General features: G+C 41.1%; 1 protein-coding gene and 1 non-coding gene across 2 annotated transcripts in view; one reads left to right on the top strand and one right to left on the bottom strand.

Annotated features, from left to right (window-relative positions):
* The window catches only part of LOC126195688 (cohesin subunit SA-2-like), a 357264-nt gene that overhangs the window by 72766 nt on the left and 272289 nt on the right, over window positions 1-12209 (top strand). The gene's annotated exons all lie outside the window — the stretch shown is intronic.
* On the bottom strand, window positions 6841-6915 carry Trnat-agu (transfer RNA threonine (anticodon AGU)). The gene has a single exon. It is a non-coding gene; the product is annotated as a tRNA-Thr (tRNA).

The raw sequence follows: 12209 nt of genomic DNA, 5'->3' as shown, positions 1-12209 counted from the left end.
ATCCCATACAGCCCCGGCATTCAAGGTCAACATATTTGCTCTGATACAATTTGGCACTTTCTGATCTCAGGTAATTACCCCATCAGCCTAGTTCAAAAGCAGATTACCTGGGCCATCACATTCAATCCTGGTACTGCTGATCCCTCCAAAAAATAATGAGTACACCACTTGTCACTCAGTATCGTCCTGGTCTCCCCCGAAATGAAATCCATTCTGTCCAAGATTTTGCCCACCACACCTAGAATAGTTTCTTGTGGCGTGCCCAATATTCACAGTATCCTTGTCGCACCCTACACCGCTTCTGCACCCATCTCCATGTCGAATGGCTCCTGTCCCTGTGACTATCTTCACAGCAAGACTTGCCCTATGCACACTCCTACTACAACCAATACAAGCCCTGTAACTTGTAAAACATCTACTATCAAAGGGAGAGCCATATGTGAAATGACATGTCATATACCAGCTGTTATGTATACACTGTTTTCCCTTTTATGTCCACATGATTACCAACAAGTTGTCAGTTAGGATAAATGGGCATAAGCAAAGGATGTATACTGGCAACACGCAATATCCTGTTGCAGAACTTGCTCAACAACATGACAGTCATAACCTTGGTGTCTGTTTCACTACATATTCCATCTGGATTCTTCCTACAGACTCCCGTTTCTCATAACTCCGCAGGTAGGAACTGGTGCATGTCCTTGGCTCCCACCACCCACCTGACCTTAGTTTACATTAATTTATTTGGTCTCAGCATTTCTTCACAACAACCAGTCCTTCCTTCACTCCCTTTTTCTTTTCTACATCTTTCGTTTTCTGGCCTGTCTATTTTTTAGCATCCCCCTACCGCCACTATCACATACAATGCACTAAGTTTTTTGCTCTTATTTACTCATGCATGTAGTTTGAGCAGTAATCTCCATCTTGCGTAGTACCGTATCTTTCACCTTTAAGCTCTCAGGTTTACAAATCTTGTCCAGTTCAGTCCCCAACAATCAGTCTCTCCTTCGCATCCTGTTGGTAAGTTTCCCCTGACTCAGAGTTGTGGGTGACTTTCAGGACTCTATCCCTTTTCCTAAACCTCACCAGTCCTTTTCCTTCAACCCTCTCCCGTCTCCCTTCAACCTTTCTGCTAGGAGGATGAGGCACTGGTTCCAAAAGATAGCAACTGTAATACCTTCTATTTGTGTGTTGTCCTGCTGTTGCTTGAGGAGTAGATTTTTAATCTGTCCAATTACTTATATTGTCATAAATTGATTATCTTCGTTGACATGTTTTGTCTGGCTTGATGATTTGAAAATGGGTACAGGTGACCCAAAACTAGTCACCATTGAAATAAAAATATTGAATTTTGCAACTTTGGCTGTTTCTGTATCGAAACTGGTTAATACAGGTTGCTGTCCTGTCATTAATCAAGCATGCTGGAAATCAGTGTATACTATGAATGTCAGTAAACCAAAACCTTGTAAATGAATGAGTGTATATTGTTATTAATTGGTTTATAAAAATATTTTGTTCGACTCTTGCCTTATTTGTATTAAAATCTGCATAATAACAAAATCTATAATTCAGTATCATTGGCACAGAAAAATTAAAATGAGCACCTAAGTGCCAAGCATGTCCATAGGGATGTATTATGTTACAAATGCAGTAAGACAGAGAAATAACAATTAATATTAGCTTGTGTGCATTATTTAAATGTGTAAGTTAGTAAATTTAAAATATAGTGCAGTATCCAATTTTGAAAAACTTGGGCAGTTAAAGGTTAATGAACAGATTATGACAGCATTTTAAATTTTTAAATATGGGCAATAATTATATAAAATACGGAAAATCAAATTTTTTTTGGCCCTTGAAAGTTGTTAGATAGGTAACCTGCAACTGGGACCAGGTGACTTTTCCCCAGGTTAGCTGTTTAGCTATGTAGATGCCTCAGTTGTACTGCATCAATGTATTTGAATAATCAGAACACATTCCTGGCAGATGTCACTAACCCCAAATGAGCTGCATCTGGACTGAAGGACTGATCACCTTGCTGTTTAGTTGACTAACTCCAACCAACCAATCAATCAATAATCTACCTGCAGCCATGACTGCTGGCTGCCTCACCGACTCTTTAAACCATTTCAGTAATTGATTGTGGATGCTATTCTCCAGTGGCTTTGCACTAAGATTGTTAGAAAAAGATGTGTTTAAATTATGTTCCTCCTGATCTTGTTTTGACTTCCAGACATATATTCGCTGCGTCAAAAAGGTGTGACTGTAAGTAATCATTGAGATATAGGTAGACCTACATACAAATGTCTTTTGATGCCTACAGTATTGTTGATGACTGGATTGAGTGCATGGCTTGCTTTTCTAACTTTTTCCTTAATTTCCTCATCTGCCTTCACTTTCACACAATTTTTTTAGCCTGAACTCTAAAATTTGTCTACCAGTACAGATTGGTTTCCATTCACTGTGGTCTTATGTCTTTCTTTCCCTTTGTTAATAATTATTATGTACTTAGTGTTCCCTAATTTCACCTCCATTCTTTTTCATTCGTGGTCTTTCAAATATATGTTGATGTTGTGTTGTAGGTTTTGTTCATTGGTGGCACTAGATAATGTAGTCCACAGTCACTGCTACGGTTGCAGGTTTGAATCCTGCCTCGGGCATGGATATTTGTGATGTCCTTAGGTTAGTTAGGTTTAAGTAGTTCGAAGTTCTAGGGGCTGATGACCTCAGAAGTTAAGTCTCATGGTGCCCAGAGCCATTTGGACCATTTTGAACCACAGTCACTAAATTCAATAGCTTAGAAGGAACCCCTTGAGTGCAAGGTCGCAAGTTGAATCTTTAGTAAAGCTCAGTTTAAAGTATCTAATTATGACAGCTGCTAATGACTCACTGTGTGCATCAGGAGGGCAACAGAAAGTGAGTGTCTGAGATATCAAACTTAAATGGGACCTAAGTATTACACTTCACGTCAGCCTGGCTAGCCATGCGGTCTAACACACCGCTTCCTGAGCGGCAGGCATGCCGATCCCCAGCACGAATCCACCCTGCGCATTAGTGTCAAGATTTGGTATGCCGGCCAGCCTGTGGATGGCTTTTAAGGCAGTTTTCCATCAGCCTCAGAAAATGCCCTTTTCCGCTCTGTTGCACTATGTTGGTGATTGCTGCGCAGACACTGTCTCCACGTATACGTACACCATAATTACTCTACCACACAAACATTGGGGTTACACTCGTCTGGAATGAGACATTTGGGGTGGGGTCCAGTGGGGGCCGAACTGCACAATAACATTTGGTGTGGGGCGGTGGTGGGGTAAGTGCTGTAGCCTGTTGTGGGGTGCGGTACCACATGGCTACGGCGGGGACGAAGCCTCTCCGTCATCTCTCGGTCCCCAGTTCACTACATACTACATTACTTGTCACAAGATGGACATCGTTGACATTCAAGAAATGTTCAAAACAAGCCATTAATGTGCATGAGGAACACCAAACGAAAAATGGTGTGCCAGAGTGATCACAAAGTTTCACACCATCAAGATCAGTCATAAACTCATTGAGCATTGCAAACCATGCAGGAGCTTATTGTAAAACTGGCTATCCTATAAGCATAGCTGCAGATAGTATGATAATATGTTTTATAGGCACAGAAAATACAAACATGCAAATTCTGAATTTGTCCAGTGGTTGCAGGCAGTATGAATTGCAATGTCACACACTTTTCAGGAGGGATAGTTTGCTCCAAAGGAGTATGATTTTTAGACACAGACCAGGAATCAAGCAAAACCAAGTTATTTTGAACAACTATTGGCTAGAATTGGTGCTTATACCACAGTTGTAATTTTCTTATACCGATTTTTCCACTTGCTGTGTCATAAATATTCACTATTACCCTCGCAAGATCACACACACGAGAAAGAATCATAGGGGGCAGATCACCTCCAGCTTGTTGCAGGACAACCAGTAACTTTCTAGTTTACCATGCAGATCAGCAGTCGGCATAATTGTAGACATATGAGTTAAGGCACTGATAGTTGAGCTTGATACAGCTCTCATGGTACCTCTAATGTCCAGGGTTCCTTTCATATATATTTCCTCTTCAAATGCTTACTGGTCTGGATTGAAAACAAATTCGTTACTGAATGATCTAAATTGTTTACCTCATCTACAGATTTTGTGCTAATACCACAGTCTGCTGTGCATCATCAATTTGACACTTTGTTTGAAATTTCACTATCTTACGTCTTCCAATTCTGTAGCATTGTATGAAGTTATGCAACCATCCGCTGCTTCCCTTGACATCTCTATATCGCACACAATTTGATGTGCATAAATGTAGTAGGTCACTATCATGCACATTCTGTAAATTATATTGATCATGCGCAAACACTGGTTTTTGTAACAAGTGTGCCTTGCCCTCCCTTGAATATCTGTAGTTTTTTTTATGCACTACATGATCATAATGCTGCATACGTATTAGAAATCTATTCGTAATTTTTTTTTAACTATGCTATGCATGATCTTCCATGTACATAATTACGGTTACTACCCACTCGTAGGAAAATAATTGCCCTTTATTAGGTTTCACTGGAGACAAGATTTATGGCTTCCTGTCTGACAAGGATGAAGAACTACATGGTCGACACTTGTTTCAGTATCACTTCCACTTGTTAAGCATACAATGTCATCATTGTACTCCTCATGTACATTGTCCGCACAGTTGAGTGCATACGACACCTCACATTCCACTAACTCATCTTGTGGATAAGCCAATATTTCATCTGCCACTGCATTCTCACTCTGCGAAATTTCTTGGGTTCTGTTCTCATGAAATGTCAACTTCAGCAACTGCTGTTGTAGATATAATGCAATGTTTGCTTTGTTTATCATTGCCATTGCTCTGCTTTGTATCAACACCACTAGCACTGTTGTGACTTACTTGTCGACTAAGCAGTTCAGCTACACTCTGCTGTGGTCTCTTGCTTTGCTCACCATTGGATACCTCCAGTCCCATTCACTGTTGCCATTAGCAGCCAGTATTGAGGTTGTGTGGTAGACAATGTGTGGGGCACCAAATTCCATAAACATCATTGGCTTTTTGTGACCTCTCACTCAAGGGATTACTTGTTTGTGTGTGTGTGTGTGTGTGTGTGTGTGTGTGTGTGTGTGTGAGAGAGAGAGAGAGAGAGAGAGAGAGAGAGAGAGAGAAAGAGAAAGAGAAAGAGAAAGAGAGAGAGAGAGGGGAGGGGGGAGGGGGGGGTCAACTTCAGTCTTGTTTTGTAATAATGAGTTAAGCTGATTTCTTATTTCTCTTGCCCAGATAACTCCTGCACTTTTTGTAGAGGCATTTTGTGTATCTGTATAAAGCTGACCTGATTGTACATTCCTGTAGAGAGTACAAGAGCTCAGTTCCAAAAGGTGGCATGATATGCCTCAATTTTTTTAAAACAGCTTTTGGGTACCCATCATGATTGTAAAGATCAGAGTTTGAATGTAATTAATAAGAATTTTCACTAACCTTGTTGTAATTTATCCTCAACCTCCTCTCTCATTAAAACATATACACTTTTTAAGAAGAATTTTCCAGGCATTTCTGGCAGTGAAATGTGTCTGTGGTTAGCAGAATGAAATCTTCACTCTGCAGTGGAGTGTGCACTTGGCAGATTAAAACTGTGTGCCGGACCGAGACTCGAACTCGGGACCTTTGCCATTCACGGGCAAGAGCTCTGCCATCTGAGCTACCCAAGCACAACTCACAACCCATCCTCACAGCTTTACTTCCACCAGTACCTCGTCTCCTACCTTCCAAACTGGAGGGCAGAAGTAAAGCTGTGAGGATGGGTCGTTGAGTCATGCTTGGGTAGCTCAGATGGTAGAGCACTTGCCCATGAAAAGCAAAGGTCCTGAGTTCGAGTCTCGGTCTGGCACACAGTTTTAATCTGCCAGGAAGTTTTGTGTCTATGGTTGCTGCATCCTCATTCTTAATCTTAGGAATCTTTTTTTATCCCCCAAAGAGCAAAAGTTTTAATAGCATTTATTCCGCCACCTTTTTTTGTTCTACCAGACAGTATATTTCTCTCCTACTAATGTAGTTTCTACTTCAGAAAAAGTCAGTAGCATGCCCCTCCCCCAACCACCCAGTACCATCCAGTCCCTGAATACCTTAATATTTTATTCCACCAAGGCAATGACTTTTTCAAGTGAAATGCATCGTCTCTTACTGATTTCCTTCCCACACCACACACTGCTGCAATCCTTTGTTGTCTTAACCTTCATAACATCCTAGTCAAACCTATCACATTCCCAAGCCACAATCCTTCCCCCAGGTTTCTACCTGTGTAATCTCCCTCACCAAAGCCTGCCGCATGGGCCTACTCATCACCACATATGCTGGCCCCATCAGTAGTTAATCTTACAAAGGTACACCATCTTGTGAAACAAAATATGGTGTTTATCAGCTAACTTGTGTCCACTGCAGAGTGTTTTATATAGATATGACCATTAATAGACTGGTCGAATGCATGAAATGGTCATAGAAGAACTGGCGCACTTGGAGGACTAACAGTAGTTGCTGAAGAAGGTGTTTAGCATACCTCAAGGGCCTGAGTGCTTGCTACATCACATGGCTCCGGTACTTGTTTCCCTAAACTCCAGAGATAAGGACTTTCTTCCAACACATCCTTGTTGCATCCTGACACCCCCTGAAGTTAAATCTCGATTAATACATCCCATCCTTCCTCTTTTTTCTCTTTATCCTTTTTAATTTTTGCTCTGTATAGAAATTAAGGGGATAACTGCTCTCAGATGCAGCGGGACATTATGCAGAATCAGCAGCGATGAGCAAATATGTGTCCTGGACCGGGATTTGAACCCAGGATCTCCTGCTTACTAGGCAGGTGTGTTAACCACTGCGCCATCAGGGACACAGCATCATCACAACTGCACGGACTATCTCTGCACACCTTACGGCTGATCCACATATCCACCTAGCACCCTGTCCGCAGTCCCTGTCCCATTGACTCAACATGCGTTCATATAATTCATATGCCTAGTTCAGCAATGAATTCACCTTCTTCAGTGTGGGTGCACAGATATGCCCAACATCCTGTGAGAATCTCAGAGTAGCGAACAGTATGTCACTGGACAGGGACCTGATATAGGTGGCGCTTGATGGGAATGTGGATTGGCTGTGAGGCGTAGCAAGATAGTCCATGCAGCTGCAATAACACCATGTACCGGATGGTGCAGTGGTTAATTCATCTACCTAGTAAGCAGGAGATCCTGGGTTCGAATCCTGGTCCAGTACACATTTTTGCTCATCTCTGCTCATTCCATGTAATGTCCCACCGCATCTGACAGCAGTGATATCCCTTTAATTTTCATATAGTGTTTCACAGCTGCAGATTCTGCATGATGTCTGTTCTTTCGGACATGTCTGGAAGAACAGACACCATACGTTCATATTTTTGCACTATTCATCACTCATCCCCTTAATTTATTTTTGCTTCTTATGATGTTCCTATCAGCTTTGGATTAAAGCTGGCACAATGCTTACCAGTCTGCAGTCTCTGAGCTATTCTCTCTCCCTTAATCTTTGTCTTCCCTCATCCTCACTACAGGTGGATTTCTGTCATTCTGAGATCTGAATACTGAGTAACCTGCACTTCTTTTTTAACATTCCACAGCATAGTCCTTTTCTTTGCTGGAGAAGAAACCAGACACATCAAAAAATGTTTTGCATCACCCCGGTTCCCAGAACTCTTGAAGATAGATGTTGACTATGGATATTGTATCACAGACACAGTCCCTTCGACTGTTCAGAGATGTCACTAAACCCGCCCAAAGATGTAAACAACTGTGTTTGAGCAGCACCTATTAGACGGAGGGGGCCTGACAGGCGATCAGTTCCAGTCATTCCACCAGGAAGGAGGTACACAGCTCGTGTTGTCTGTTGTTCAACCATGCCTAGACGTCAATACTGCGGTTCGATTGTGTCCACATTGTGACTTTGTGCCAGGAAGGGCTCTCAACAAGAGAAGTGTCCAGGTGTCTGGACATGGATGAGATACAGAGAGACAGGAACTGTCGATGACATGCCTTGCTCAGGCCGCCCAAGGGCTACCACTGCAGTGGATGACTGCTACCTGTGGATTATTCTGGCAGTTTCCGGTGACTATAGGAAGCTGTGTGGTGCTGGTGTGCAAGACTCACATGTCCCCTTCATCATTGGACTTAATTGGAGGTGCTTTGCCGATCTTCTTTTCAGGATAGCTGGCTGCGTCGATCTCCCCAACTTTTTCTCCGAAGATATAATGCTGTTTGGAGGAATTTTGTCTACTCTCAAAATGATTCCGTACACTCAAGATATTTTTAAATCAATCCCACTATATTTTCACTTCCACAAACGGAACACCACATAATAGTTTTCACATAAATAAACAATATTTCGTAAGCCCAGTGACTCGCAGACCGTCAGAACTATTGAGTACTTTTACAATAAATTCAGTTCCGGACATCTCTCAATGTTCTTGCAAGCCCACTGTCACTCTCTCAAGAGAGTAAGTAAGTAAGTGTCTTTTTCTTTTCTTCTAACATGATTCAACTGTTCACAATAATGACTGACGCAGCACCGTCACAGAGTAAGGCGCGCTTGCTCCTTGTGCTGGATGTAGCTTCTGTGGCAAGCGTGGCAGCCACTTGCCCGCGTTGATCAAATGTCCACATTGTAGCATTCTCTTGATACATGTCCACCCTGCACACACAGAAAATTGGTGCGAGGTAGACACTCTCCTGTCTCTCACTCTTGTACGTAAAATATCCGGTGTTTGAGACGGTGGAAAGCCGAGGGTCTCTAGAACTGGCGTCTAATTTCTCGAGGCACTACATATCCCTCCCCTTAGCTCGAACACATGATATTTTATACATGTTCATTATGTACATCAAGATCATATTCACATAAAGATAATTTACATTTCATTCAGTTTATACAACTTTTTTTTCTGGCGATCCTGTATTTAATACATGCTGTTCTTTTTTCATTTTGATACTAACTATCTGAGCATCTCACCTAATGTTGAAGTTCGTACTTTTATATCTAGGGATCGTGTGGACAGCATTTCTGATTCCCAGTCCAAACTTCAGCTGTCATAGACTTTTGATTACAACATTCTTTAGGATAATTACCTGAATTATTTTTTTCTTTAGTACTTAAAGGTATCATTCCCTACAATAGCTTGTAGTCTGAAGGAATTCTGGACAAATGAAAATGCCCTTTTCGACACTTGTGAATTCACATAAAACATAACAATGCGAGTGGAATAGAGAATCCAAACTTACCAGAACAATCTCTACAAAATGTGTGACTTCGGTCACAATACTGTCCTTTTTCCTTTAGGCACAGTACCTATACCTTACCTACGGGTTGACCCTATGAATGCACTTCCTCCTTCCATTTCGGTAGGTATGCCCCTTTAAATTCCTATTTTACTATGGTAAATGTCAATCCCCTTCTTGGTGCCCCTGCCTGCACAGTATAGGTCAACCCTTCTTGGGTCTGCCTACCTGCCCTTTTCCATCCAATAAATGCTGAGTGCACCCTCCTTCTCCTTCCTCAGTTGGCTTCATAGTTCATTGCCCTAGTATACCTCTTTATCTATACTATAACTCAAAACTACTTGGAAATGTTAAAATCCACCTCACTCTCCACTCGTGCTTCTCAATACTTCGCTTCATATCCTAGAGTCCTCCATTACATTTCCATTCCTACACTTCCAATGGACACCACACATATATATGTAGATTTAAATATATAATACTCTTACTTATGCTATACTTGTCCCACTATCCTTCAAGTCAGAATAGTTATTAGACTGACATTCCTTGAATGATTATCACAATCCATTCTCCTCTGGCTTGCTGTATGTAATTACTCACACTTCCTTCTTAGTTGTACGTGATGTATATTCTATTGTACTTTATATTAATACATACAATGTAGCATGTTCATAATGAACCACAATGTGTACCTCCTTCTCTAATGTACACATACCAATGTAATACCATCATAATAAACATTAATCCTCATAGTTCTTACTTATACAAGCATATCCCTGTACATGCCTATATGCGATGTGGAACTGTCACAGTAACTAACAATGTGCGCATACTTCCTTATGTGCACATACTTCCCCCTACAACACTTGACGGTTCTCACAGTATCTCAGATTGTACTTTTCCTGTTCGTGTCTTTGTGTTTCTTTTTTTTTTTTTGTATGCATACAGGTAGTTGTGTAGCCTGATTCTTCGGCCTACTTATGTAAAATAAGTTGAAGGTTATAGGAAACCACGGAAATTGAGAAGGACTTCAGCGATAGAAGTGTATACATATGGAAAGAGGGAGATATAGACCGGTACTCAATAGGAAAGTAAGAAAGGAAAAAATAGAAACAGTTGTTAAGATCGAAGAAGTGAAAGAAGATAGCCCCAAAGACAGGAAACTCTTCCCACCCCCCTCCCCCAGGATCCCTACTTCACCAGTACTTGAGTTAGAAGCCGGGGGAGGTATGATGTTAAATGTCTCCTGCAGAATTGACATTCTCACCTTCACCTCTGAACCCCCCGAAGAAAAATCTTAGCAATCCTTATGGAATGGCAAATGGTGAAGAATCAGTCACACTTGTTTTTGAGAGTTGTCTGAAAGGTGTGGTGTGTGTGTGTGTGTGGTGTTAGCAATGTTTGTACTTGCACTACCCACCCCTTTCAAAACTAATCCAAACCGTCCCCTCTGCATTACATCCTACAAAAGGTATAAAATATTCTGTATTAAGTGTAAAACTATGTATCATATTATCACAAATATATAATTATTCATACTATATTGTATCCTCCATCTATCTAACAACCTTCGCAGTTTCTTCACCCAGGTTTGCATAAACAAGCTGGAGAAGAGATTACTCTCCAAGAATAGCTTAGGCCAGTATAAGACTTAACTATATGCTGGTTGGCTAGGCAAAAATATGACCTAACTATATGCGGATGGTGGAAAAGACTGGCTGGTTAGGCAAAAATATGACCTAACTATTCGCGAAGACCGCGTCGGCTGCTGTCGACATTACAATCGAGACCACAGGACAAGTCATGAAGACCGGCAAGGGCGATCCTGGAATAACTGAGAAGGACGTCATAAAATGCCCTAGTGGGCACGACTTCCTACCATCTAACCACATCTACTTTCAAATACTTAGCGGGTCCAATTCTCCACTGTTTTTTGTTAATTTCTTATCCGTTGCCATTCATCAATACTTCTACACACAGGTTTGTATGGAAAACTGGTGAAGAGATTACATACAAAGACTAATTTAGGCAAAAACAAAACCTAAATATACGTGGATGGCATTTATATTATGTGTTATGTTGTTTCCTCTAAATCTCTTTATCTCTTGTTAAACTAATATTTCTTAGTAACACCCATAGACAAAATTAAAACCTCATTATTATCAGATTTGAGATCCTTGATGACTTGAGTGAGCGTGCTGCGAACTTACATCTACATCGGGTATTAAGTGTTTCGGATGTAAATGCGGATATACCTAACTGGCAGTCCACTGCAGGAAAAGCTTAAGACTTCCGCTGACTAGAGCGACACATGCTATTGGCTTAGATACACCAAATAACCTTTTATTTAATATTACACTGTTGACTAGAGCAGAGCATGCGGTTGACTTACATATTATGAGACCTTACCATATGATTCAGTCCTGACTCGATATAACAACAAAATCCATTAAGGAGATTATATAACGGGGAATCACAGTGTCCATAAAAGAAGCAAGACTTTGTATAATGACGAGATCACTGATTTGCGGCAAATCTTGCTTGTCCGACACATCAAGATGAGTATGCAGGAGTAACTAAACTATACGACAGTATAAGAATTTGAGAATAGAATACAGAGATTGGAATAATAGAGAATTGTGAAGGTGGTTCGATGAACCCTCTGCCAGGCACTTAAATGTGATTTGCAGAGTATCGATGTAGATGTAGATAGTTTAAGATTTGAAGAGAATTCGGGGTAGGAAAACGAATATGGAAGTAATACCAAACACAAATCGGGATCCGATGGTCGTCACTCCGCCTGCTAACACAGAACGTTAACGTCCTTGGGGTGTATACAACTTTAGGTCTTTTATGTTGTACTTTACCTTTTCTGATCCATGTAT

The sequence above is a fragment of the Schistocerca nitens genome, chromosome 7, assembly GCF_023898315.1.
Source record: "Schistocerca nitens isolate TAMUIC-IGC-003100 chromosome 7, iqSchNite1.1, whole genome shotgun sequence".
NCBI lineage: Eukaryota > Metazoa > Arthropoda > Insecta > Orthoptera > Acrididae > Schistocerca > Schistocerca nitens.
This window is presented reverse-complemented; position numbering and strand designations above follow the sequence as displayed.